The sequence below is a fragment of the Magnolia sinica genome, chromosome 5, assembly GCF_029962835.1.
Source record: "Magnolia sinica isolate HGM2019 chromosome 5, MsV1, whole genome shotgun sequence".
NCBI classification, from domain to species: domain Eukaryota; kingdom Viridiplantae; phylum Streptophyta; class Magnoliopsida; order Magnoliales; family Magnoliaceae; genus Magnolia; species Magnolia sinica.
The window spans coordinates 76923117-76947163 of NC_080577.1; the positions used below are offsets into that span (position 1 = coordinate 76923117).

Consider the following 24047-nt stretch of genomic DNA (forward strand, 5'->3'; position numbering starts at 1 on the left):
TCTTTATTTCCCTAGTGACCCAGTCATTTGATTTTTCAATCATTTTCCCTAATTGATAATGTCGAAGAGGGAGTTAGTGAGGATTTAAATAGGCTCTTTCAAAATTAGTGAAAGTCTAAGGAAAGTATACTCCTAACCAGCCTACAAAGAAATGCCAAGAAGCACAGACTAAAAGAGGCTCAGAAGATGAATTTTCAAAATAAAAAACAATGCTTCCAAAAGCATGATATAGTGAACAAAGGACTGGAGGAGCCAATGAATATTTTCGACCTTCTACCATTGCACCCGCAACCACAAAAAGAGATGGCCAAATGATTTCCAATTGTGTTGAATTTGGAAATATCAATAAGTTGAGCCAATAAGCCAAATAAGCAGCCAATTCACAAGAAGAACTATATTCAGTAGTATGCTAGATATTCTCACGAGCAGTCTCAAGGTCTTAATGATTCTAACATGTAAAACTGTCAAAGTAATGATGTAATTATCAGATAGGTAATATGAATATATATGCGTGTGTGTGTGTTTTGAAGAAGAAAAAGAAGTATACCGCAAATTTTAAGAGCAATGAGCCAGCCAGTCAAGAGAAAGAATTTCATCAAGCCGTGGGAAATTAGTCATTTCTTTAAACAGTTCAAGAGAAGTGTCTGAAACTTCAGACATGTTGCTTTCTGAAGAAGTAAGAAAGAATTCTTCATTTGAGGGCATATATTCGTCGAAGATATTGCCCATAATAAGAAGGCCTACTATGCAAAAGAGGTCCCACAAGGTGATGCTGATCTCACCCAGACCAAGATGGAATGAATTGGTAATTGGATACCAATGATTAAGAAAACCCCTGAAAATAGATGTATCCCAGAAGAAACATTTCGATGTAGCTATGATTACATTCAAAAGACCGATCTGCTTCAGAATGACAGTATGTTTCTGAACAATAGCCGAGCCCAAGCACTATAGAAAGCTCGAGCTGATAAAAGACCTTTTGTTAGGAATCCGTCCGTTTTCCAAGGTAAGTTTTCGTTGAAGAAGCACTGTTGGGCTGTCTCAAAGAAATGAGTGGGAAATAACTGATGAGGACTATTGCAAGGGCACAAAAATCATATTTTACAAACCATGCCAACTTTCTGACTAGATTTGTCTTCTTCCAAATGTCCTTCTAAAATTCTTGGCTCTATCTTAATCCAATTATTTACTGAAACAAGACCATTTCATTGATCAAAGGGTTTACTATGCAAAATCAACCTATGACACCACAAATTGATAGGAATGACGATTGTTTCAATTGCAGAGGGGTTATGAAACTCTAAGATCTTTTTATTGATCTCTATGCAATCCTAAGTACATTAGAAAATTTGTTTAGACTCTGAAGACGAAGCCTTTGAGTACTTCATATCTGTGAAATGAAGATTACCAGATCAGATATTAGACTAAGTATAGAAGAGTTGTGTGGGGAACAAATTAGGTGGCCAGACAAATGGTTGTGGTCATGACGAACAATGGGTTGTGGTTGACGACCACGACCTAATGTGGATGCCGACCATGACCATATGTGGATGATGACTATAACTAAAAGCAAGGGTTGTGGTTATTATGTATAAAGGGTCGTGGTTGTCATCGATATTGGATTGTGGTTGGGAAGCATCACCCACTGTGCATGACAAACATGACCCGGACAAATGGTCGTGGGTCACAAGCACAATGGATCGTGGTTGTCATCCATTTTGGATCATGGTTGTCAATCAAGACCCACTCTGGATGAAAACATGATCCATTGCTTAAAAAGGCTTTTGTCCAAGACAAATTCTCTGAAATAACAAGTAACTTATTTAGAGTGCTCTAAAAATGAACAACTACTAATCCAATGAGTCATGGTTTTCATGTCATATGGGTCGTGGTTTTCATGGACAATGGGTCGTGGATATGATGAACAATGGATCGTGGTTGTGAACCATGACCTCGTATGCATGACAACCACGAGTTGGGCCTTGCACGAGGAAATGAAGAGCATGATTCTTTTAACATGACAACAATTATCCATATAACATGACAACCATAACCTATGACAACTGACACCACAACCCATGTAACATGAAAACCACGACCCATATGACATGAAAACCATGACCCATAACAACTGCTAACAATGACCCTTTGTCTGGGTCATGGTTTGACAATGTGAAGGATCGTGGTTGTCAACTACGAAGGGCCATGGTTGTCACTATCAATGGTTAAGATTTGATTTCTTGGAGGGTGGAAAGTTTCAAAACATGAAGTTGTGCTTTTCAACTATCAATGGTGGAGGTTTGATTAAGTTGTGCCCTACAGTAAGCTTCCTTCACTTGACAACTAAAACCCTCACCTTCTACACTTTGATCTTCCATTACCGTAGCAAATGCCTAGAATAAAATACTAACCTCGTGGTGGAAGAATCTTTCAAATAATCAAAACGAAAGGGAGAAACAACGTCCCTCTCTAACAGTTGTTCCCTCGATCTTAACTTTTCTATGAAAACGATAGAAGAAGAAGGTCCGATAAATAGTTTTCAAATGTCATTAGTATTCTGTATGGGGAAACAATCATTTTTCAATGGTAAATCCATTAGATACATTCCGCTTATGGGGAACGGTCGTTTTCCATTGAAAAATCCATTTCCCAATACATTCCCCATATAGGGAAATGGTCATTTTCAATTGGGAAATCCATTATATACATTCCTCCTTGCGACGTTTTTAAGCCACTTTGAATTCATTTTGTTTAATCCGCTCCATCCATTCTCTTAGTAAAATTAAGGAAGTCAAATGTCTAAAGAATGATCAAAATATTCAAATCTAATGGACCACAACAGTTCAAAACAATAGGTACTGTATAAGCAAAACATTTGTCCTTTTTTCCTCAATGTGGGACACTAATGGCTCGATACGGTGCCAAGATTACACATTTGTAGGGAATTCATTAGCCCTAAATAATACTAATAGATTAAATCCGATTTACGATGGACGACCCATATAACATGACATAATAACCCATAACAACTGACAACCACAACATATGTAACGTGAAACTACGACCCATTGTCCATGACAACAAGGACCAATTGTTCTTCATAACCACGACCCACTGTGTTCGAAAACCACGATCCACTCGAAGGGTCGTGATTATGACAAACAATGGGTCGTGGTTGTCATCCACGATGGGTCATGGTCCCTATGTGAATTACAACACGACCCATGAGAAGTGTCGTGGTTATTATGAACAATGGGTTGTGGTTGTCATCCACATTGGATCCTAGTTGGGAACCACCACCCACTGTGTATGACAACCATGACCTGGACGTCGGGTCGTGATTCACATGCACATTGGATCATAGTTTTCATCCACATTGGATCATGGTTGTCAACCATGATCCATTGCTCAAAAAGGCTTCAGTCCACGTCACATTCTCAGGATTACTCAAAACAGGTAACTTCTTCCACACTCTAAAAATGTACAACTACTGATCTAAAGAAAAGGGACATTTTCATCTGAAACATTTTATAAAAGTTGTCAGAAGGCCACCCTCGGAATATTTGAAAGGAAGGATCATGCATCGAGGCCAGTACGAAGGGTCTGGTTATGAAGACCAATTGGCCCTAGTTGTCATGGACAATTGGTCGTGGTATACATGCACAATAGATCGTGGTTGTCATCCACATTGGGTCATGATTATGATGAACAATGGATCGTTGTTGTATCCAAAGTAGCATGATCCATATGCCGTGACAACCACGATCCATATAACATGACAACCACAACCCATGACAACTGACAACCATGACCTATGTAACATGTAAACTACGACCCATATAACATAACAACCATGATCCATAACAACTGGAAGCCACGATCCATATACCGTGACAACCACGACCCATAAAACATGACAACCACGATATAAATTTATGGGTTAAATGAGTTAGGCCTTGCATAGGGCAATGAAGGGCACGATCCTTATAATATGACGACCACGATCTATTTAACATGACAACCACGACCCATAATAGCTGATAACCATGACCCATGTAACATGAAAACCACGACCCATATAGCATGATAGCCACGACCCATAACAACTACCATCCATGACGCACAACCCATGTAACATGACAACCACGTTACAACGTTGTGGGCCAAACGAGTTGGGCCTTGCACAGGGCAATGAAAGGCATGATCCATATAACATGATGACCACGATCCATATGCCATGACAACCACGACCCATATAACATGACAACCACGACCCACGTAACATGCAAACCACGACCCATAGAACAGGACAACCACGACCCGCGTAACATGCAAACCACGACCCATATAACATGACAACCACGATCCATAACAAACTGGAAGCCACGATCCATATACCGAGACAACAATGATCTATAACAACGGAAAGCCACGATCCATATACCGTGACAACCACGACCCATATAACATGACAACCATGATACAAATTTATGGGCCAAACGAGTTAGGCCTTACACAGGGCAATGAGGAGCACGATCCTTATCACATGACATGACAACCACGACCCAAAACATTTGCCAACCACGACCTATGTAACATGATAACCACAATGCATAAAACATGACAATCATGACACATCAATGTGGGCCCAATGAGTTGCGCCTTTTACACGGCCCTGAAAAGCACGATCCTTATAACATGACAACCACAATCCAATATACATGTGAACCTCGACCCTTCATCTGGGTCGTGGTTTGACAACATGAAGGGTCGTGGTTGTCACTATCAGTGGTCGAGGTTTGATTTCTTGGAGGGTGGAAGGTTTCAAAACATGAAGTCATGGTTTTCTACTATCAATGGTGGATGTTTGATCAAGGTGTGCCCTATAGTAAGCTCCCTTCACGTGACAACTAGAATCCTTACCTTCTCCACTCTGATCTTCTTTTGCGTTAACAAATGCCTAGAATAAAATACTAACCTCATAGTGGAATGTAACACCCCAAATTTTTGTCAACCTAGAGTTAGACGTCCTTAGGCAATGGGTCAACCATAACACTCTCAAAGCTCAATCCCAAAGTGTAAAGTTCCTTTTTAACCCTTTTCCTTCAAGATCTCACCTTTCACCATCCTATCCTTCAAATTTTTCTAAGAACATTCATAATACACACCAATCTTAGGGTATAAATGATGAAGAACAATACCGAAACTAAAACTTACCATAAATAGTAACTAAATGGATAAAATAAGTTTTTGACCCTTAACCTTTTGGAATCTAACAAAATATATAGGTTAATTAGATAGATTAGATTCTTCTACCCTAAAATCATATATTGTACATCGTGTAACTCATTCTCGTTTGCAAATGAGACCCAATAATGCCTCGACGGACTCGTGGACCCAACAACTCAATTCGGGGGGACCGGGGTGGGTCCCACATGTTTCCGGCAACCCCGGGGGGGGGGGGAGGACATCGCCCCTGGGGTGAGCCCTCACCCTTATGTCCAGTGACCGGCGAGGGGTTCGCCGGTTTGGCGAGGCCTCATCCATACAGCGGATAGGTTAGCCCATTTTTTGTAATTTTTCTACACATTTTATCCAACTTTGAAAAATTATACCTCTCTCATTATAACTCTGATTTAGGTAATTCAAAAACCAGATTGAAGGTAATTGAGTTTAGTTTTATATAAAAATATGTGAAAAATATAATAAAATATTTAATATAGTTTAACGTAGGTTGTTGTGACAACTATCTAAAAATCACTTGTTGGACAGCTGTTGCTTCTAGAATTTTTAGAATTTTTCTACAAATCAAAATCTGATGAAATTTGGTGATGGGGTAAACTTGATGATAAAATACTAAAAAAATAATTAAAATAATATAATAATTAGAAGTACCCAAAAAGGGGCATAGAATGGCCCTAGGACCGTATTCTATCATAATTAGGGTAGAATTTGGTTAAGTACTAAATTGAATACTCGGTAGAATTAGCTTGAACTACTTTAAATATGAACTATAAGACCCGAAATGAGTAGGACCACTAATTCTACATTACCTAGAAACCTAGGATTCAACTCTAAACCCAGTTGCTCTCAGGGTGATGAACTTAGACAATTATGACCACCTAGTTGGACTTGACAATCACCTTGAAAATTAAGTCCAGATGATGTCCTGAGACGATTTGCTTGAGTCCGGAGTAAAGAGTGTGAGAAAGGTGAAATTATTTAGAAATTAAATATGAATTTAAGAAATTTGAGTCGTGTCGCTTGCACGCCGATTTTAAGCATTCTGACCGTTGGATTCTGACCCAAATTTACCCTCGAATCAAGGAAGATGGCCCATACAGGTCAAAGTGTCGGTGGGCCTGATCGAGTTTCGATGACCGTTGAATTAAAATTGGTCTGCCATGAGCGATCTGGAGACCTGATCAGACTGAAACCTTAACTTGCTTAAGATCCAATATTAGTGAGCTTAAGTCCGACCGCACGTGGAAAAGGGATTACCAGAAGTGCTCCATTGGATCGAAATGGACCCGATTTGGTTCTAACCTAAGTATACCTTGGCCATGGGGCTATTTTCATCAATATTAGGCCTATATAAAGACCTTAAACCCTCACTCTCTAATTCCATATGAATTTTCCAAACCCTAGCTAAGAGAGAGAGAGAGGAAAAGTGAGAGAGAAGTTGGTGAATCATCTTAGAATTCCTTCCAGTTACTCTGCGTACCTAACCCGTCGCTTTCGAATCGTTATCTCGGCGATTCGAATCTCATTTTTAGGTAAGTCAATTAAACCCTAACCTATTTTGGAGCTTAGAATAGTCTAAGTGTTGATGTAGCTAATTTAATTCATGCCTTAGGTTATCTAGTCGCCGTTGACGAAGACTTATCGTCTAAATCGAATCCATTGTGCCATTTCTGGTTAAAGGTGCAGACTATATTCGTGTAGGTTATGGTTTTCAAGGATTTCAATGTCGGTTAATGGTTTATTATTGTTGTGGGTGCAATTTCACATGCCAAATGCGATGTTTATATTGCATTTCTGATATATATGAACTATATTGAGATTTGTGTACTTCATGTATAGGTAGAAAGTATCGTATACGTATGAAATATGAACATGTGTTTACCATGATTAATTTTCGTGTGTTTGTACTAGTTGTATGTGTACCAACTCCTTGGCGAAAGGAATTGTCCTAATGTGTACTATCACCAACGTATGTCATGTATGTTGGAATATGTAGTCTAAGTGTTTGTAGAAATGTCTGAATGATCAAGTGTGTAATATATTGTAATGTTTATGGGCGTTGAGGAGAGATTCTCAACTATCTTAAGGATGTGTATGATTTCCTACATGTAATTTACATTCTTTGATTGTTTCATTTTGGCACTCCTTAGGTGTGAATTCATGTTAAGTTGAAATCCATCAAATGCTCACATGCTTGTATGATTTGAATTGTTGACCCATTACTATTCTGAATTGCTGGTATGAATATATGTTATAATTGAATGTATTTGGGACTATCAAATAGTCCAGGAAATCGGTAACGAGCTTTGAGTTCGTGGCTGAGGTCGTTTTTGCCATGTAAAACGTGTTTGACGAACCCGAGTCGTATTAGGGTTGTCAGCAGTGGTTTGGCCACACGGAGTGTTTGCGCACTTCATGTTGTTCAACTCAACGTGCGCTCGTGCTAGTTGAGCTCGTCAAGTAACCCGATTGTCCCGGTGGATATTCACCATGTATGGAAGCTACTGTTTGAATCTAGGGTACCAAACTTACCAGTGCAATCCCGTTAACTATGGTACCTCGATCCGCTAAGACTCATGAGCCGAGCATGGTGGTATGGGACACCGTGGTTGAGCTGTCGGCCTACGCTGGGGTGACGAGCCTCCCCGTAGAGACCAGTGAGTAACCCAGACTCGTGAGCCGATTATGGTGGTATGGGACAATATATTCGTGCTGTCGGCCTACATTGATTGGTGACGAGCCCTTTGTAGTGACCTCGAGGATATCATGATACTGCATCGAGGCGACGACCCTTATTGTAGCAACTAAGGTATGATTAGGCCTGCATTGATTAGTGACGAGCCCTTTGCAGCGACCTAGAACCATAATATCATATGAGATTGTCTAGGACTGACAACCCTAGAATGGATCACCGTTTGAGAATTGATATAAGGAAGGTACCTTAGCTTCCCAATCCTGCTGTATGAAAAGGACTAATAACAACTTGGTAATCATGTTCATGCACCGCATTGTATGTGCCTTGGCGTTATGGAGTATTGCTGGAGGTTGTCATGCGTACCGTAAGATGAAGACGCTGAGGGAGTGCAGGCGAGGGCATGCATCATTTCTGCATACATCCTTGCATTAACAAGAGTAATAGGGACATGTTTGATTGTATTACTTTATCATTACTGCTTGATTGAATTGATAACTGATTAACTTTTACTATATAGTTCCACTGAGTTGATCACTCACTCCCATGTTCTGAGATGGTGTTTAAACACCAACCAGACTCTGTCTTAGATGTAGATCATGATGCAACCCGCGAAGCAGAGCAGGAGTATGAGGATGATGAGGAGGCGTTCTCCTTTATGCAGTTCTCAGGCGGGTTCATGTGAGCCATGCCCTGAGCTACAGGGATTCAGGGTTTATTTTGTAATGAGTGATTTCATTTTGATACTTATATTTTGAAACAAACACTTGTAATTATGACCTGACAGAGCATACATATCTCAGGGACTTATATACATATATATATATATATATATATGTTTTTTCAGTCTTCCACTTGCACATTTCACCTATCCCTGGATTATGTTTGCAGTTTGGCTTAATCTATGCACTCATACAGACAACATACATCCATCATTTCATATGTTACATAAGTGATGTTTTAAAACTCGGAAGCTGAGTTATGCTCGACCCCCGAATTTCAGAGCGTTACAAGATGGTATCAGAGCATGATTTGGATTAAATTGGAAATGGGTTATGGTAACATGACGCACACTGACGCACTCTGATTTAGGAAGGGGGCGATGGAATTTAGAGACGACCTTAGAATCCCAAATTTTGCTGGCGGGCGAGATTAACTACCATAGTATAGCCCATACGCAATCGAGACCATGTAAAAATGATCTCACATCCCCACTTCTATTCACCCAAGCTTCCGTCTTCTTCTACATCTTACACCCATCCACCACCATTATTCAAAAAAAAAAAAAACTACTACTCTTTACAACTCTTCACCTTCCTTATATCCTCCTCATTTGAGCACAAAACCCACATTTTTGTGTCCCATAACCTTCACAACCTTCAAATTTTGGGACATTTAGGGCCCGTTCGACCAACTGCGTTAGGTGAGATTAGGGTGGATGGAATTGTAAAAGTAACAATAAATGCATGTGTAAGGTATTGTCCCTAGATTGGGTGTATCCCATGGTTTCCAATGCCATGGTTGGAATGTATGCAATTAACAGTAAATCCCAGGATTTCCTTTCAAATTATACTTGGAATTTCATCATCATGGGATTTGGAAATCCCATCTCACACTTTCCAACACAAGGCTCATTTTCCAAAGCCTATAAAATTAAATTTTAATCCCATCTCACCCTCCTTCCAAACATGTCATTCCCAAATCCCGAGGTGGGATTAGCAATGCAATTAGCAAGTATAGTCCTATGTGTAGTGCTCGAGCGCAATCACATTTAAGTCCAGGCAACTAAAAATAAATAAAAATCTAGCGTAAAAACATAGACTTTAGAATACAACTAGTGGATTACCGCTACTCATAAGTTAAGACTAGGCTACTAGTTATACTAAGGAATGTAAAAGACTAATTTTGCTAAGGTAATTGAATGATAGACTTAGTTAGCCGGCTCGATTAGCTTGGAGTGGGGCCTCATTCTTTCGATGAATTCCCTTAATACTTAGGGAAGCTGTTGTGATTTAGAAACTATTCATGCGTAGAGAAACTTATATATCCCTCAGATTGAACGTTAGGTCAAATTTACAAACCCCTTAGACTTTTCTTAAGGACTTGTTACAATCGGGAACACGGAATAGAGAAGCTATATATAAGTGATGTATTCGCGGTTTGAATCGCATTCTCAATCCTGGTAGATTACTAATGAACTCAATGCTCTGTTCAAGCAGAAGATCGGGATCGACTAGGATTAAGAAATGATATGATAAATTTTCTGTCCTAGCTAAGTAGAAGATCTATGTATCCGGCTTAAACCCACTACACAACTTTTCTTCCGTGTTAGCCCGATCACTTACAACTAAAAGTTTATTACTTCATCTTTGAGAAGTGTTAAGAACCTATAGCCAATAGAGATTTTTCTTTTAAGGCCCAAGAAATGTCTCCAATGGGCAATAGAAAGTTAGGAATTAGGTCCCGAATCATAGACTATTCTGGCATACTTATTGTGCATATGAACTCAAAGAGATAGTACTAATAATGCATAGATTATATTACGGTATTAAACTGGACATGATTAAAGAGGGTAAGTCAGGACCGTAGTAAGAGTCCTTTGGTAGAATTAGGCATCTTGCCACCAACTCACACTCGTCCCTGGAATCAACCACAATAGAGATTAGGCTCATTTCTATAACAATAAGTATCAATGTCATAGTACACATCATCAATGAAAGGAAGACTAATGTATTGAGAGATCGTATCCCATTTCATGTCAAGGATAGGTTCCAAATTACACATTGTCCTGACAGACGAATTAGGACAAAGATTCTTGAGCCTTAAGAGTAGAAATACTTTTAAGGGGGGTAGAACACTATGAGCCCGATCTAGTTAGGTCGGCTAATGCTTCCATTTAAATCAAAGTGGCATAGCGTAAGCGTGGTGGACCCCTACCCCACTAGCCCAGGATCAAAGGAAATTGATCTAGGATACACGTAAGGTTAGGTCACTAAATCGGATCTGAATCTTCCTTAAAATGTCAATAGTGAAGTCATTAAAGGAAAGCAATTAGGGTTCAAGTGTTAAACCAATTCATGTTAAGGAATAGGCCTAAAATAGGTACGAGCTGAATTACAATAGCCAAGGTCAGTGCATCCACTAATGTACTCATTGAATATGGACCCCATAGGAGCCTTAGCCAATTTCAGGGCGAGAATGTTTTACGGAGGTTAGACTAAAATGCGCCAGACTAGCATAGATAGTATACACCCTACCACGCATATAAACTTGAAATCAGTAAAGCTTAGGCAAAAGGAATAATAGAATCTTTACTCATTACCCTTAGCCAATTTCGGGGACAAAATTATTTTTAAAGGGGGTAGATTGTAACACCCTAGATTTTTGCCAACCTAGAGTTAGACATCCTTAGGCAATGGGTCAACCATAACACTCTTAAAGCTTAATCCCAAAGCGTAAAGTTCCTTTTTAACCCTTTTCCTTCGAGATCTCACCTTTCACCATCCTATCCTTCAAATTTTTCTAAGCACATTCATAATACACACCAATCCTAGGGTATAAATGATGAAGAACAATACCAAAACTAAAACTTACCATAAATAGTAACTAAATGGATAAAATGGGTTTTTGACCATTAAAATTTTGAAATATAACAAAATAGATAGGTTAATTAGATAGATTATCTTCTCCTACCCCAAAATCATATATTGTACGTCGCGTAACTCATTCCCGTTTGCAAATGAGACCCGATAATGCCTTGACGAACTCGTGGGCCCAAACGACTCAATTCGGGGGGACCTGAGGTGGGTCCCACATGTTTCCGGCAACCCTGGGGGGGGGGGGGGGGGACTAATCTCTTGTGTATTCTGAAAGCAACTGGAAGTAAAACTAGAAAAAGATATGAATCTAAATGTGGAAGTAAATGGAGTAATTATGAAGTGTGTAATTAGAAACTTAAGAATTCAAAGGTAGGAACTAGTGTTTCCAAGGATCCACTTATAGTAATCAGGGTGATTCCTTACTTGATTCAAGTAACACAATTGGAATTGGAGTCATATCCTATCCAATTGAAAGATTAGCAATTAAGATCAAATCTGAACTTTCTTTGACCTAACTCTCAAAAGAGGAGAATTATGATAATTGGCAGGGATTCCATCACCAAACCATGCCCATAAGATGATGGAAAACAATAGGATTTACCAATCCCATAATCTCTAAATAGGAAAAGAAGATACTCAAAACTATTGCAGATCTACTGTAATTAAGTCACAATATATCATTAAAAACTGAAAGTATTCCTTAAATATCAAACTAGAATTAAAGTAAGTTGAACATAAACATGAATTAAAGCAATAAAAACATCCCATCAAGCTACAACCTTCACCTTTTAGACCTAGCTAAGAGGTTTAGCCAACCATAGACATGATTGGACCAAAGTCTCTTAAGAAAAATATAAAAACAACTAAGTAAGAAGAAGAAAAACTTTTGGCGACGACTTCTCCACCATTTTTCTCCACTCGTTAAACCCTAGAAGATGCCTTGGAGCATCCTAGGGAGTCCTATTTATAGTTGTGGAACTCTAACTTTCACACTTAATTGAACAACTCTAGAAACCGCCTCAAATTTACGCAGCTTGCTAAAATAGACTTAAATCTACGCAGTTTCCCATAATATATTTCACTTTGAACAATTTTATAAAATGACCCAGAGTTTCAAAATATGCTTTTTCAAGACAATTTCAGGAATATATATGTTTTCAAGACAATTTCAGGATTCAATTTCTCCACTTCAAATATTTGATTCTCTTCATTCCTCATTTGGTTTTCTTGGATCTTAGGCATGTGAATTCTTCAATCTTAGTCTCTTAAGATCCATCCCTTGCCTTGGTGATTCTTGAGCATCAAATCCATGCTTTTAGCACCCTTTTCAATCCAAGCTCTTAAATTCACCTTGCAACACAAGCATGAGTAAAATAAAACATTAAGCATTATCATGTTCATAAAACCAAGATATAAATGGGGGATAATATGCAATATTTGACCCTTAACATCAAGCTCATAAATGCTTTTGTCCACGTTACACGTTCTTGGGGTTAAAACAAAAGGTAACTTCTTATTCACTCTAGGACCATACAACTACTGAACCAAGAACAAGGGCACTTTCATCCGAAACAATTTATAAAAGTTGTCTGAAGGCCACCCTTAGGATATCTGAAAGGTAGTACCTCTCTAGGTAATTTGATCAAACATCAAGGTTAGTACGGTCAATTTGCCTAGATCAAAATTAATTAATGTACGTGATGGGGAGAGAATACACTATACATAAGTGATCCAATCATGGGTTTGAATATTGGTTTCATAATGCATTAGTCACCCCATTACACACTATGAGGGTGAACTAGTCCATTTAAGTACAAAATGGGTTATAATGACAGTGATACATGGTTGTTACAGCTGACATTGGCTGATATGACAACAAATGCCTCATTTTAAAATTTCTTGTTTTTCCACTTCTTTTTTCATTTTAACCATGAAGGAAGCTCAGAAACTAATTTTAGATTGGATGTAGGCTTATTTTGAGGATCAAAGCATAAGATTTGAGTAGGGTTCAATGAATTGAAGTGGAATAGACCATTTTGGAAAATATCATAGCTTTGGAAGAAGGGTTAAAACATCAAACAAATTTTTATTTTTTTTTCTTTACCATCTTCTTTTTGCATTCACATGAAATGGCCCTAACATAATCATTCTTTATTTGTGTTTGATTAGGATACATTTGGTTGACTTTCAGCAGGTCAAGCTGACCAACAACATTCTTATCAAAAGAATGGTATGATACACAAATGAATTCATTTAAAAGCACTATAAGACAGAGATTTTGGTGCTTTTCATTTTTCCTTTATTTTATCAATATTTTTTCAAGATCCTTTTGTGAAAAAATTGGTTGATACAGGCTGATGCCTTGTCTTGCATCATTTTTGGGCTTGACTCATACCTCCATCAATACCATTATGCAAAACCTTGATCCAATTGTGCCAATATAGTGCATACTACATAGTTGAGTTGCTTCCATCTGGTGATAGTTCAGTGTTTAATAGATGATTTTGTGAATTTTTTTATAATGAATTTTATTTGAGTGAAGATATTTGTAGAAAAACAATTTTTCTTGATAAATGGATAAGTGCATAAATGGGTCGACTAACATTGTGAGCCATTAGTTTGCAAGAGATTATAATGATTTCATGTTAATGTATATTATGTTGGTATTGCTTAACTGGTGTATATGTGATATACCATTCTAATCTATTGGAATTTTGGTGCAAACCTCATAGATGATAAATCTATCATGTGTCACTTGATCAAACAGTCATATGATAGTTTGATCACGTGTGATACATGATAGATTTATGATCATAGCAATTAATGAATGGTTAGATCATATGATCAAACTATTAAAGTGAATTGAACTGACTGGGCTACATTATACATAATAAAGTTACATATCCGAAACTTATATTATAATTTATATAGGAAATGAACAACGCATGGTATGTATTTCAAATGCATGATATTACATAAATCAATGATAAATCTCTAGAATTGTAAATATATAAATCCAAATTACAACTTAAATTAGTAGGAATCATATCAAAATCTAAGAAAATCTCTTGCAATCGAGAGACATGAGTTAGATTTATATCAAAACAAATCAAGCACCAAAAATTGAGAAAAAAATAGAAAAATCAAACCCTAAGTGGGAAAATTGAAGAAAGGTGTTGAGCATCAAATATTGCATATTAGACCCCAGTTATTACCTGATTTTACGTACATGATAATGTTTAATGCTTACTTTAATCGTGTTTGTGCTGCAAGGTGAATTTAAGAGCGTGGGCTGAAAAAGGGTGTTCAAGCATGGATTTTACGTTATAGAATCACCAAGGCGAGGGATGGATCCTAGGGAAGTAAGATCGAAGAACTTACCCACCAAAGATCCAAGAAAATCAAGTGATCAATGATAAAGAGGCCTGAAAGTCATCCTGAATGCAAGATCGCAGGATTCTCAGCATCTGTTTGGTTCCAAACTTTATATCTAGCCTGGGGACCATAAATTAACTGTACACGTCTAACTTTAGCCATTTTATTCTTGTGGAAGTGGCTCAACGGATAGATCAGCCCATAAAACACTGATCTAGGGCCACCTGATCTTTGGATATGCTTCAATTCTGGTCTCAACCCCTTAAATTAGACAAGGAAGCGGATGAATGGTGTGGATTTAACCAAACATCACTGTGAACCCCACCCTGAGTGGTGCGCATGTGCACAGCACACGTGCACTCATGGTGCACCAAACACACTAAGTCGATCAGCGTGCACTGACCCGACTATTTTTAAAAATCTAAAATCCCTGCCCGCCTAACAGTAAGCAGGGACTTGCGATCGGGTGCAGGTGGGCCACATCATCATCCAGGTGGATGATCCAAATCGTTCATTTCATTCAGAGGGCCAAAACGACCGTACTATAATCAGTGTCCTTTTTTCTCGAACATTGCATGTATATGGCGATTCAAATGCAAGATGGACAGCGGAGTAAAATATTCTGTGGCCCACACCAAAAGCAATCCAAAACTCTTCATTCCGGACTATTTTTTTGCCATAAATACAATAAACGGAGTGGATTTCTCTTCCAGAGCTGATCAGGGGCCCACCGATCATCGTAGTGGCCCTCTGTTGGCAAGTGCGTGTGTTCGTGAAACTCGCGCCATTCTACAACCTTGGCTAAGATCGGACCGACGATCCCAGCCATCCAAACCCTCCACATGGGGCAACCAATCACCACCAAGGAATCTGAATGGGACAGATCATCCGATTAAATCCCTTTTTATGCAAAAACTCAGTCCAAAATGAAGCTGTTTGTGCGTTTCTTGCTGTCCAAAACAGAGTCCGCTATTGCTGCGTAAACTCCACTAACTTCAGCACGCACCGTCTCTTGTGCGTGAAACCTAGCCACAGACCTCTCTTGGCTATAAAGAAAAGAAGAGGAGAGAGAGGGTATCGGATGTGCAAAGGCAGCAAGGAGAGAGAGAACAGGGAGTAGTAGTGAGAGTTTGTTTTTTTTATTTTTTGTTTAATTTTCCTAAGAGTTTTTAGTTTGATCATGCCTATGATAGGCCAAACCTCTTAGCTAGGGCTAAGAGGTTAAGCTTGTAGTGTTACGGGTGATTTTATATGGTTTTGATTCATGTTTATTGAACTCTCTTTTGATTCTAGTTTGATTATGAGATATACTTTCAGTTTTTAATGGTTTATTGTGACTTAAATTACAGTAGATCAACAATAAATTTGAGTATATTCCTTTCATTATACGATTGTGAATTTAGGAGGCCTTGTTATTTTCATGCCCCAAACTCGGTAACCGGACTCATAAAGAACCCGATAGCCGGTTTTGGCCGTAACAACCTCCATAGAACCTCATTCTTAGCTCCTGAGGCAGGTTCCAATCTTGGGATCTTAAAAGGAGGATTTCCATAATTGCATAACCATTTCCAATACAAGCATACCTACGATCACAGCAAGTAAATCTTGAAAATAACAAAGGGACATATCATGAAATACACTATAAATTTAAACTTTTACAAGTACATAGCGGTAAGGAAATACTGGGGGGTTCTCGGCTCAACTCTAATCCAAGCCCTGCCACTACTATGCCAACCTAGGATCTCCTGCATGCATCAATCATTCATAATCTTACAAAAATCTTAGTGGGTAGTGAAAGTGTGTGACAATGGTGCGCAGAAGAATAATAGGGGATACAGAAAGGAATCATGAACAAAGCCAACACCACTAGCCTTACCAAAGCTGCCATGAATGCAAGAAACTATACCAAGGTAGTACAATAAATGTATGAAGCCATACCAAGGCTAAATAATGCAATGAGTACTACGTGTCATGCCAAGGCGATGCAATATGAGGCTTATACAGCCGATGCAAATGCAATGTGAAGTAATTTCAGTGCTCATATCCAATCCACATATCAAGTACATTTCCATCATAAGGAAATCACTGGGGTCTAGTATACTACAGGATGATTACCGCTCTACAGATCCACACAGTCAAACGAGTATACGAGACCTCACCGCCCGCCTTTGGACAACCAATTACTAGCAAGGCCTGACGGTAGTGGACCCATTCATAAGCTGGTCAGACTCAACCTAGCTATTGCCCTCTTTCCCTTAGACAGGTAAGGCCATACCTCATTCCAACCAACTACAAGATAGCGAGAGTCGCGGCCTAAAGGTGTAAGGCTTTGGTGTGCTCTTATTTCCACCTAGTCACGGTGCTGAAGCAGATCCTTGGTACCATAGAAGGTTTGAGAATTTTACCCATGGGAATCCTATGCACCCTATATGCTCAGATAACATTTCTGGTGTCCAATCATGGCCATCCACGATGTAACTGTGGAGGCTATAACCCTGATGAAGTAAGGGAGATAATGTCCATATGCTATGTAATGCCAGATGCATGAATCACACAATCTACCATGCATCAGTTCCAAACATCTAACATGCTCAAGAGGGAATAATACGTCCCTCAGAGAAGGTACATGCAATGCCCAATGGCACAATATGACCAAATATACACAGTGTTAACCAAGCATATAATGATGTACATGGGTCATGAGGATGAATTTAATTACACTATATGGCAATATACAGTGTATATTATATTCCTCCTATCCAAGAAGGGACTAAGACTAAGTACTTAAACAATATCCTTAAAGAATCTAACTCCTAGTGGGGGCCCAATTACTTGGGGTAGCCCACGAGACTAAGCATACAAGCTACAGGTCTAAGTAATATAGAAATAAGCCTAGCAAAAGTCTAAGATGAGCATCCAATCACTCGTAAAATACAACCGGGCCTAGAGGGATCTATAATGAGGACATTTAACCATCATTCCCCAAAAGGCATAAGAACCATGAACTATGTGGATAGAAGGCCCAAGGCCTACATTCAAGATAAAAATAGGTCGTCACATATGTGTATACTCCTCATAATGAGCCATAAATAAAAAGAGAATAATACTATCTTCAACAACTTGAGCCCCAAAAGGAGAATTAAGGCCCAAGGCTCAATTTCCAATGGCTATAGAATCCATGCATTAAGCTAGACTTGGTGGGCAGCCGCGTACACAATATACAGCCCAAAAACAAGTTTAAGTTTGGATTAAATGGGCCCTAATACATCAGCCCAACGCTAGTAATTTAAGTGGGCAACCAAGGGCCCAATATCATCCTTATCTCAGCCCACAAGTCCATCTGGGACGTCCCTGCCCATACTGGGCCCACTGGGTGTCCCAAAAATCTGATCTAAAATGGGATCCTCATATGATCACTAAAGGTGACCCTAAAGAATGAAATAATTAAGCCCAGAGATTATAAGGAAATACAAGCATGCAACACATACACAAGTTCTCAATATGGTGGGCCCCATAGCCAACTGAAGTTTCAACCATAATAATGTGCATTTAAGGCCCCTTAATAAAATTTCAGCCTACTCAACTTCCCGGACCTGCTAAAGTCCAGAAATTAGTCAAATAATCACATGAAGGCCAACAATACTCACAGGGGCCCCACCAGATGGAGGGCGTGTATACATCATGAAAAGATCAAGTGAGCCTACTACTGGACTATGAGCCCAACAGTAACCCAAGGTAGAGAGTGCCTCCAACATCGGGCGATCTAAGGCTTGGATGGCTGGACCAACCATACGTTAAGGTAGGCTCCGCATACATCCATATCGAGCCTCAAATAAATGACCTATAGTCTATGGTGGGCGTTAAACCACCCATAGAGAAACCCATGGGCCTCCTTAGGATCACCCAGGAGGACATCCAACCTCAACTAGTTCCCGAGAGGTAGCCCGTCTCTAACCAAATACAAATCAAAGCCCAGGGCCTAAACCAATCATAGGCCTAGTGGACAAACATACAAAGCCCAACTCATGAGCAATATGGTGGGCCCATAGGCAAGGTTTGGGCCCAACCATGAAGATCATAAACCCACATATTGTGGTGGGCATAATGGGCAGCCCGGTAATCCAACCAGATGAGCAATATCATAACTTTATCTAAGTGAGTTGGGCCTCACAACTTGGCCCATATACAAGGTCATTTTGGTGGGCAACTAAGGGTCCAACTACTTGCACTTATGGCCCACAACCCATCACAATAGGTGGTGAAATATAGGCCCAAATGGTGAAGGGGTCTAACTTAGAAGATCCAAGATGAATGGGCCTACCAAGGCCAATCAAACTATGAGTACAATTCCAAAATAAAACCCAATGGGAGTGGGCCTCCAAGCATACATACATGAAGCCCCAAAGACACCTCAAAAAGGGACAATCTTATGTGTATAATTCACCCTTAACCTAGTGGGCCAGGCTGCCCCAAAATAGGCCACTAAGGGTAGCCAGTTGGGCCCATTGCTAAATTTCCAGCCTGCCTATATCCTGGGCCTGCTGGAGCCCAATAAATAAAAAAAAAAAATTAAGTATAAGTTCCTTAGTGGCCCACATATGTCCTTGTGGGTCCCACCAGATAAGAGGTCTGAATTAAACACATAAAATAGGTGGACCATGTTGCTGGACTGAAAGTCCAATGGACCTGGATGTACCAAGGGTAGATGGTCCTATGGGCCTGGGCAATTGGCCCAAAACTCATCTAAATGGGTCTAAAAAAATGGAAGCTACTAAGGGAAATGGCCATGTCCCACATGGACCAAGATTGGATGGACGGTCAACAAAATACATCAAGGTGGGCCCACAAGGTGGCCTGGACGTCCTAGCCTAGTGGGCCGGTCTAGCTAGCTCCACGAATTACACAGGGGTCCATTGACCCCAAAACTTGGTAGGTGGGTCCTACCCTGGGTGGGCCACCTCTCTATAAATTTTTAAAATTTTTGGAATAGCAGAATTTAATTAATTTAAAGAAAACAGGCTGACTAGGAAATCTGTTTGACTTGGATGTCCCAACCTAGTGGGTCGGTCCAGCCCTTACCTCGGTGTGCACAGGGGTCCGATGGCCCTGAAAATTTGCAGGGTGGTCCTTCCATAGGTGGGCTAGACCTCTATAAATGTTTTTAATTTTTGGATACTCAAAAGTATTTTAATTAAATTCGGGATTACAATCTATCCAGAGTAAAATGTTGTTGTCCATGCAATGTTTGTCCAATAAGGTGGGCCCAAACTTCATATAAGAGGCGAGGGATGGATCATTAGTATTTTTTTCATAAAATACAGTAAGGTAGGGTCCACAAAAGTGGCCCACCACTCAGAAAAACAAGCTGGAATTTGGGTTTTCCCCTCATTCTTTTGGGCTGGACGGTCCAACAAGGTGGACCGCCCACCCCTCTTTGGGCCCCCTTTTTGGGTACCATTTCATGGGCCATCTGAGGTGTGATCCACCATACTTCAAGGTGGGGTCCACACCTTCATATTACACTCCACAATCATCAAGAAAAAATAGTAGAATCATAGATTAAATCCATACCAAACATTAGCTAAAGCAATCTATGTAAACAGTTCAAATTTTTGGACAACAATACATGGCTAGACATATCAGCCTATATCTCAATAATCTCAGTAATTAAAAGGGTGTGTGGCCTTCATTAGTGGGCCCTACACATGTCCAAATCAAGAAATAAGGTCAAGACACTTGCATGCATTAATTTAGGGTGTTCAAAAACCATAGAATAAGGTGGTAGGGACGTCTCACCCTTGTTGAATTTTGGGACATCCTAGGCCCACCAAGTGGGCCACACACATCATTATCCACCACACTAAGAGAAAGGAGAAGAAGAAATACAACCTAGACATGGAGGTAGGGCCCTGCCACTAATGTGCCCTCCCAAGATTCAATCTCATCCATACAATTACGTAAAATGTACATGCAACAATAAACCAATGCATGCATGATCCATAACTAAAATGGGTGGTTGGGATGTCATCCCAACATGACTTCTAGGGTCTAGATGCCCTTAGAATGAAGTAGATAATACAATACATCATGATGGGGTCCATGGAGAATGGCCCCATCATGTATCATGACATGTATGTAGTATGGGCCAAATGGCCACATCCACGGGGTCAAATGGGATCCCCACCATGGATTGGTGGGTCGCATATGATCCATTTATAAAGAAAAGAGAAGATTAAAGGTCAGGAAAGAAATCAGAAATTTATATTCACCCACATGCAAAGCAAGCCTCCAAACTTCTACACCAAGAAGATCTTGAGCCTAAGAAGAGGTTTTAATGGTGGAGATCTATTTCTAATGGTGGGATTAGAAGTACGTTGGGGATTAGAGAGCTAGAGAAAAGAGGGAGAAATGGACATTGGGAGAGGGAGAAGTTGCTAGCAAATGGAGGGAAATAGAAGGAAATGAGAAAGATAAAGAGAGAGAAAGGGGTCATGATGAGTTTGTAAGAGAGGTCATCATTGCATAAGGAGGAGTTTACAATGCTTAGGCTTTAGGCTAGACTTGTGTAGTGTGTGTTGAGGTGGGTGGTGTTTTTAATAGAATTTGTGTGGTGTGTGTGTGGTGTGTGTATAGGGACTTGTGTCAAGGAGGTGGTCCACATGTATTGCACAAAAGTGGGTCACATGATTAAGGGTCATACTATGTAATGTTTATAACTTTTAATCTATAAGTCGGATGGACGCACAAGACACGTCGTTGGAACTGCAACGACGATGTGAACAAGATGGCATAGGTCTCGAGTCGATCTGAGTTGGGTCTACATGACCAAACTCAAGGATAACTGCAAACACAATCCGAGGGTCGCAGGTCGCAGGAATTTGATCGGTAGGACCGCAGGACCACAAGAAATGAAATGTATACTCATACACACACATACACATAAAGGAACTCAGGTCGGGTCTTATAGTTGTTTTTCATCGTCTCCTGGGCATGGTTGGATGATGGAACCCTTACTAATGTTCATAACTCTCTCAGATTAGATGTAGATTGGTTAAATTTTGTGGTTTGCTTTGTCTCATGGGCATGGTTTTGTGATGGAATCAATTCTAATTCTCATACCTCTCATCCCTTGAAAACTGGATCAAAGGAAGTTCATATTTGGTTTTTAATGATGTATCTTCCAACTAGATGAAGATGGGACTCTAAATCCAGTTGTGTTTATGAATCAAGCATAGATCTCCCTGATCTCTACAAGTGAATCCTTGGTGCCCTAGTTTCCCACCTTTGAATTTTACAAGTTTTAGATTAAGATTTCACAATTATTCTCTTAATTCTCCCTGATTTAAATTACATCTTCGCCCATTTCTAGTTCAAGTTACTTTCAGATTACTTATAAGGTTCAGTCCCTGTGGATTCGACCACGGTCTTACCGAGATTATTACTACATCACAACCCTATACTTAGGGTCAAGAACAAGTTTTTAGCACCGTTGTCGGGGATTGACGGTTACATTTTTCTGAGATTAACTAGTTTTAGAATTAGGTTAAGATTAGGATTTTTCTATTTGATTTCTAGAAACTAACCTAACTTTTCTGTTTTGTAGGATCTTGACATAGACCTTCTAAATTGGTAAACTCTTTCTAATTTTCTAGTTTTTGTCTTCTATTATTAGATTAGGTTTTATTTTTTATTTTTGGAAACTTTCTAATTTTAGGATTTCTTTTAAACTAACTCACTTTCTAATTTAGGTCTAGAACTTTCCTAATTTGATTTAGAAATTTTCTATTTTCTTTTATGAATTTTTCCCTTTTTAGAAACTAGTTTACTTTCTACTTTAAGATCTCTTTCTAATTTTAGACTTTCCATTTTTAGAAACTGACTTGTTTTGTTTTGTTTTGCAGGTTTTTAACTTAGGGATTCCAATTTGGTAACTTCATTCCAACCTTCTCTTTCTTTTTAGATTTTTATTTCCTTTCTTTCTTTTAGGTTTAGGTTTAGAATCTAAATTGAGGGCTATGAGTGTTTCATGCCCAAGTGGGTTCATGACAACACTCGACATCTCTTGACTGAAGGAGGATTGGTTGAGGGGTTGACTACCCATCATAGGACTAGACACCACTTGAGATACCCTAAGTTAATTGAAGTTATGGCCGCAAATCAACCTGAAGCGTTACCTCCACCTAGGGTTGGGGAATCCAGGATGAGAATGAGGTACATCAAGCACCCCCGCCTTATATTTTACGCGATTATTTACAACCGATAGGGGTGAGTACGCCCTCATGCATGGTTTTTCCAGAGAATATGGGACACATGGATATAAACCCAGGGGTGATCCAACTTCTTCCTAAATTTCATGGGCTTAAGTCAGAGAATCCATATTTACACCTGAGGACATAATCAGGTTGAAACTACTTTATATTTTCCAAATGTATCTGAAGACACAGTCAGGTTGAAACTCTTTCCCTTTTCTTTGAAAGAGAAAGCTAAGACGTGGTTGCATTCACTACATCCTAGATCTATTAGCACATGGAATGATATGTAAAGGGAGTTCATAAAGAAATTTTTTTCACATCATAAAATGAACACCCTTAGAAAATCAATCATGAACTTTGCCCAGAAGGAGAATAAAACATTCTTCCAATATTGGGAAAGGTTCAAGGATCTTGTCAGTTCATGCCCACAACATGGTTTTGAAACGAGTGCATTACACACTTTTTCTTTGGTGGACTGACATCTTCCATGCGCCAATTGGTTGAGATGATGTGCAATGGGGAATTCATGAATAAAAATGTCGATGATGTGTGGGACTATTTGGATAGACTTGCTAAAAACGCACAATCATGGTACACATACCCAAAATCAAGCACCATGTCTAGGCCAACTCAATCTAAGGAGAGAGGTGGAATGTATCTCCTGAAAGAGGACGATGATATCAATTCTAAAGTGACTAATCTCATAAGGAAATTCGAGTCCATGGAGTTAAAGAAGGAAAAGGTTAATAAAACTATTTGTGATATATGTGATTGCAACCTTCACACAATGAAAAATTGTCCAACAATACATGCCTTTCGAGGGGTGTTGAATGAGCAATCTAATGCCGTGAACAATTATCAAAGACCTTAAATGGACCTACCTCC

General features: G+C 39.4%; 1 non-coding gene across 1 annotated transcript; it reads right to left on the reverse strand.

The window, feature by feature from the left end:
• Positions 1-23494: 23494 nt before the first annotated feature.
• On the reverse strand, positions 23495-23601 carry LOC131247638 (small nucleolar RNA R71). The gene has a single exon (XR_009171914.1). It is a non-coding gene; the product is annotated as a small nucleolar RNA R71 (small nucleolar RNA).
• Positions 23602-24047: the final 446 nt, after the last annotated feature.